Below are 6,606 nucleotides of genomic sequence, written 5' to 3' on the forward strand. Positions count from 1 at the left end.
CAAACAGTTTCACATGTTTCCAGTAGTTCCCAGGAAAAAGAAATCAAAACGTCTGCAGATAATAAAGAGTAAATCTGCTCTGTCTCATGTGAAGGACAAAGTACAACCGTGAACATATTTTGCAGCAGAAATTTAACAAATTAACCCTGATGAGTAAATTAAACATGGCACATTTGCTACTGTTCAACCAGTTCAACCCACCAGGTTTGCACTTTAAATATATTTTTTCTTCTTCTCATTTGGCTACAACATTGTGGTATTTGTACACCTTTAGCCCCACACATCATGGTTCATCAAATGTATACCATATACATGGTTAAACAATGGAGCCCAATGTGCATATTGACATCAGGAGCTGATTCAAACTAAAACTTTCCACATGAAATGCCTGGTAAGCTGCTCGTTTTTAACCATGGAGTGATTGTATAAAACATTGAATCATTGTCCCAGTAGGCACATGAAAGATAAATGTGCAACCAAACAAAAATTTTTAACACACTGTTCTGTGCCGTGTTCAAATGTTTCTGTGGAAGGAAATGTTTAAGGGCTTCACAATTTGTCATATCAAAGCAGAGACACTGCTTGGAACAATACTACCTCCTGTTCCCAATTTCCTTTCTCCCAGGCGCAATGTTGTACCTCATCAACTGCATTTCATGTGGTTCCTCCCATCCCATTGTTGGCAAAATCCACCCGTGTGTATCCCCCTGCTGTATGGTAAGTCTGCTGCAGCACAGACACAACAATCAAAGGAGAGCTGGAGACATATTGAACTCATTGAGCCAGACACATGATGCAATGCTGCAGCAATTTACCCCCAGTCTCACATAGCTCAGAAACTACCACCTCAAAGAGAGCGCAGAGCAGCCATCTCTGCAGCATCAAGGTACGAAGGGAGGCTTCTGTGGTTCTAATCAAAATTAATCGCTGAGGAAAGAAGGCACCCATACAGTCGTTTCATACTTGTGTTGCCCCTGTGGAGAGGGGCATATAGAGGTCTTCATGTGCCTGCTGCAAAGGGCCAAGGCCTTTTGTGTAAAGTAGAGTATCACATTCCAGCCCTGCGAGGGCCTGCAGCAGATGTCAGCACTTCACATTGTGGAATCCCTCTCTCTTTCTCACACACATACACACACACACACACTTTCACCCCATGAGGTTTTCTCTGTAAAAGCGGGGTATTTTGTCTCGTTGTCTACATTTGATTGCCGCTTCCACGGTGGTCTTGTGAAAAGCGGCGGCTTTGATACAAAGAAATATAATAAACAGAAGAAATTAGAAACAAGGTAGACCTTTTGGGTCACGGCTAATGTGCAAGAGGCGTGCAAGCACACTGGAGATGGAATAGATGGGCTAAATCCCATTAGACGGCCTTGTACTGTCATACAAACAAATGTCATCTCCTAATCGGTCTGCATTACACAATGCATCTGTCACAGGTTCCTGTGTAATAACTATTTTGTTCCAGCGAAACGGAAGGAAACACATGGGAGTGCAGAAAAAAGGGGCCTTTGAGATTGCTTCATTTATATGGTAAAACCTCCTGTAGCAGCAGCAGCAGTAGGAGTTCCTGCTGTGCGGCCTTGTGATGAGTGGTATGTCAGAGCAATTCAGAATGAACAGGAAGTTTTATGTGTTCATTGTTAAACCTGATGAGCTCCTATTGAAATCACATTTTCAGATCATACTTAGAGTTATGCTCAGAGGATGCTATGCCCTTCAATATGTGGTTTATACCAGTGAAATCCTGCTGCTGTTTTGTGGTCTTATGCTCACACTTGAGAAATAGTGTGGCTACATGCTGATTTAATTGCCCCTGGCTGCACTTGGCTTTGAAACCAGAGCCCCCTGGTGGTGCCCCTGAGGCCTACACATCAAGTCTTTACCCCCCCGGAGCCTGCTGAAGGAAAATGTCTTGGTTCTGTTGAAAAACATATCTTGTTTTGATTCCAGTCTAGGAAGCATAATTCACCCTGTGATTCAAAAATCGGCCTGCTGTCTTCTAATGGAATCATCCATCCATCCATTCAGCCACCTTCTAATCTGCTTATCCTTCTCAGGGTCACAAGAGGGTTGGAGCCTTTATCTCAAGCATATTTAATTTCCAGCTTGGTAAAGAAAGGTTTACAGCTGTGTTTAACTGCCTTGTTTGGACTTGTTGTTCACAGTCTTTGCCTTACAGCTGCCTTAAACTAAAGAGGGTTCACATTTAATTGAGTAAATATACGCTGTAAATGATTTATTGGTTGATGAGGCAATTTAGATTTGTTCTGCACTGTAGCATCCTCTGTATTAACATAATTAAATATACAACATTCTCATACTGTACTTGTTACCTCATATATTGTCATGGTAAGACAGAGCCGTAAAGGCTGCTGTTGAAAAATGTATATGCATCAAGACAGGAAGAAGAAAAGCTCGACAAAACATCTAAAGTAACACACATTCTTCTGATTATACACAGCTGCAGTGATGACCAAATGAGTTCAGGTGTGTGTGTGTGATTGCTGCACTCAGTGGGGATGTTAATGGATACTTTCCTCAGTGTGCTTCAGGAGAGATGTAAGTTATTTAAACAAAACTTGCAAATACACTTTAATAATTTGTCTGCAGCCACCGCTCACAGCAGGACCTGGACTAAATATTTAAACTGAACAGTGTCTTTGTGATGCTGTCTGACTTTTTTTATTTGTTGCCACCGCTTGACGTAATGAGACGTTGACAATGGTGATGTGGGAGTATGCTGAAAATAAGTAACCCGATTTGAACTTAGGTGTAAACAGTACACCAACATGTAACTTTGACTCAGTAGTTTCTTGCAGTGACATAAATTATTCATTATTTTGCAAAGTAAATACTGCATTATAATTGGAATTGTTTTGTGCTGTAGCACATTATTTTTCCTAGTATAGTATGGCATATGGCTTAAGCAGTGTTTTAATACCTGACCCCAACTTCAAGTCGAAAACAACATGGAAGCGTCAGTCATGAAGCACAAACGCAACGGGAGCAGAGGGTAGATTCAAACCTGGGACACTTGGGTGAAAGTCTGCTTGTTGGAATCGCACCCTATCTCCAAACACAGACTTTTGCAACTTCATTCTGTGAAATAGCAGTTTATATGAACAGGTTTGTTTTGGTCGTCAAGCAGATAAGAGTGAAAAGACTCAAATACTTATGTCAATAACCAGGGATATGCCAGACTTTTTGACAGGCTGCAAATGGATTGGTAGGTTTCAGCAGCTTGTGATGTAATGATCTAACATCCTTGACTCACACATTTAGGGACATTTAGGGACTACTGGAGGAAATACGGTAATTGAAAAGGATTAAAAAGGGCGCTTAAGCACAATAGAGTGGGAGGTAGCATGTGTTGGCTGCACACACACATACACACACACACACACACACACACATATCTGCCAGACAGCAGCAATATTCCCTGCAGGTATCACTAGAGGGGGGCCCGCTAACAGACTGCAGCCTCACACAGTTGTTTTCCTTTCCGGTGCAGCTTTTGTGAAAGAAAAGAAGAAAGAAAAAATGACAACTAAACACTTTCTCTGTAGATCTAAGGGATGATTGCTGAAAATGAAAAAAAAACATGTATGGAGATTTCTTGACCTTCACTAATGTATAATACAAACATAATCTGATGTAGATCATAAATCATAACGTTTAAATATTAGATGAAAAATGAGTCTTGTTGCTCTTTCTTTGATCTTTATCCTTTATGGTTTACATCTAGGTTTCATTCTTTATGACAGCTCTTATGTATAACATGTGCTTCTTCCTCTTCCAGGCCATTTATCTTGTCACTGATCTAGTCCACTGAAGCATTTCTGGGCTCATTTTCTAAAATGAAAACAAACCTGTGTTACTAAGCAGTGAAGAAGTTTTGTAGTAACACTCGGCGTGTCTAAAGCTTCTTTTTTTTGTCATTTGAATTCAAATGTGACAACACATACAACTTTTCCAAGCTGAAGTAGTAGCAAAAAATGTGGTTTGTGTGCCAGGTAGTATTATACCAGAGCAGATTGCTTCAATCCAGCCTGACATATTTCTGGAATGGCAGAGGATTGTCCATCACAGCCGTGGCTCGCAGCCAGCAGCCGGTGAACATTTTTCTAAACAGCACAAAAGAATCTTTGTGTTCGATTGCCTGCCTCCTGATTGTAACACCAGAACCATGCCCTGTGACATAAATCATTAATCTCCAGGCATATGGAGCTGATTAATTTGTGTATGCAAATGGAATGCCATGTCAGTCAAGATTATACTACAGGGATCAACGAGGAAAGGCCGCCCAAGTTGTTTGACATAAAACGATGAATGAGATATGGATCGAAATTGTGGGGAAAATCAGCTCAGCCCTGCTCTGCCATGGATTTTATTTTCACTGAAAAAGTACAGAAGGGATCAGGCTTCCTGTTGACTTATTGTTACTGTGTTTCAACCAAAACTCACTAAATAAATGAGCAAAGACACAAACAGTTTGGGGATGTTTAGAAAAAGTTTTTTTTTTCTTTTTGTGTAGAAAAGTTTGAGCCACAACTAAATCCAGACGCATGCTGTGGTTCATAAAAATAAATCTGTTCAGGGAATTCTTTCTGTAACACATGAGAAGTCCTTTCAATCATCAGCCAGTTCATCAATTCTTTTTGTCATTCGTTATTAAAGAGTTAAATAACTAATTTAGTGTCCCACAGTACACAATGTGCAAATTCAATATTTGCTTTGCTAAGCTTTGTACTAACAAGAGGTGACTAATATGTTTTTGGACTAAGGTATAATAGACTGTATATAAAGATGGATGATGCCATTTTACTTCCACCCATTGTACAAAAGTGAGGCCACAAGGTCTTGCTAATGGGTATTACCATGTTAGAAAATAAGCCAGAGTCTGCACAGTAGAGGTCAAGAGGTGAAGCTGCCATCATCCACCCATTCCGAGCAGGTTTACTCTGACTGTGACGTTAGTTCCTCCTTTTTAGCCAATATTAAAAACAGATAAATAAAAAAAAATATCACTTGAACACAGATCAGGGTGATTAAAACATGTCTCATCCACTAGAGGTGGGGTTTATGACATATACTGCAGGCAGCCACCAGGGGGCAATCCACATGGTTTGGCCTCATTTTAGGGGAGCGGTAAAGCCATCCATCTTTACATACAGTCTATGTTACATACAAATATGGTTCAACTCTTTAAGTAATTATACAAAATGTCTGAAGCCATCCTTTGTCCTCCTTCTGTCACAGCACTGTCTGAGGAAATGGACTGCGTCTGAAGGTCTTATCACCCATAGAGGTGCATGAGGAATACTCTGCATATATGGACCAAGAGTCCTTAATGTTACCTATACGTTGGCTATTTTGGGTCGTGGAGCTGAGGCAAAAAGTCAGACGGCCCTTTTTAAGACTTGGAAGCAGCTCAGTGTTTGCCATTTTGACCATGACGATAACATCGTCGCTTGACCTCAATAAAGCAGGATTCATATGCTTCACAGCTTCTGGACATGATGCAGGAGAAGAGTACATTTTCTAAAATGTAAAGCATTCATCCTGTACAGGGTCACAGGGTTGGGGTTGGGGGGTATCAAGCCTATCCCTGCTGTCAATGGGTGACACCCTGGACGGGTCACCAGTCTGTCACAGGGCTAGAATAGCAAATGAGCCAGGAACATTGTAGCTGTGCATTCGCCTAACGCATGAAACACTGAGACGACACTCAGCACCAAAAGAAACCTCAGCACTGTACCAGAGGAACATCAATCATATGCCACATAAAAAAATCCTATGATCCATAAAATGACTCTATACACAGTGTGCGTTTAGACTGAATATAAAAACCAAAGCACATATCAAGTAATGTAAGTAAGTTTACAACCGTTTGGAGATCTGCCAAAACATTTATCACAGTCCACAATTATTATGTCATTCATCCATTCCTCTAGTCACTCATTTGGACATGAAGATGTTTATAAAATAATAAAATCACAATAATAAAAACTCCTCACATTCTGTTACTACTCCCATATGTGCTTCAGGAGACAGAATGGCAGCACAGAGCCAACAGCTAAAAATAACTTATTGAACTTAAGCAGCAGTTCAGAAACAGTCTGATGCCCAGAAGTAGATGATAACATTTCCTTTTTTCTACTTAAATGTGTCATTTTCACAACTATAATTACAATTATATGTTTAATTTCAGCTAATGAGTCGTTTATCTCTATATTTTTCTTAAATCACGCAGACAGTCATATATATATAAGACACAACATAATTCAAAACAAAACCACCAGAAGCGATGGCGGCTGAGCGTGAACTCCACTGCATCCATAATTCGCTGCTTTATGGTCCGCACAGCGCTCTCTGTTCGCGTCCATCTGCCGCTAAATACCACACAGACACTGCCATAAATAGTGAGGCGTTTGCTCCCATCACGTGAATGAGAGCACTCATCCCCCCCTCCCGCCGTCACGTCAGCGTTTAGCAGCCGCCGTGGATGTTGGAGGCGGGGAGCGGCTGTCCGTGGTGCTGATGGGAGTGATGCTCTCCAGCTCTGTGCAGCCGCTACTGCGCATGTTGCATGACAGGTAGTCT

The sequence above is a fragment of the Parambassis ranga genome, chromosome 10 (assembly GCF_900634625.1).
Source record: "Parambassis ranga chromosome 10, fParRan2.1, whole genome shotgun sequence".
Taxonomy (NCBI): Eukaryota; Metazoa; Chordata; class Actinopteri; family Ambassidae; genus Parambassis; species Parambassis ranga.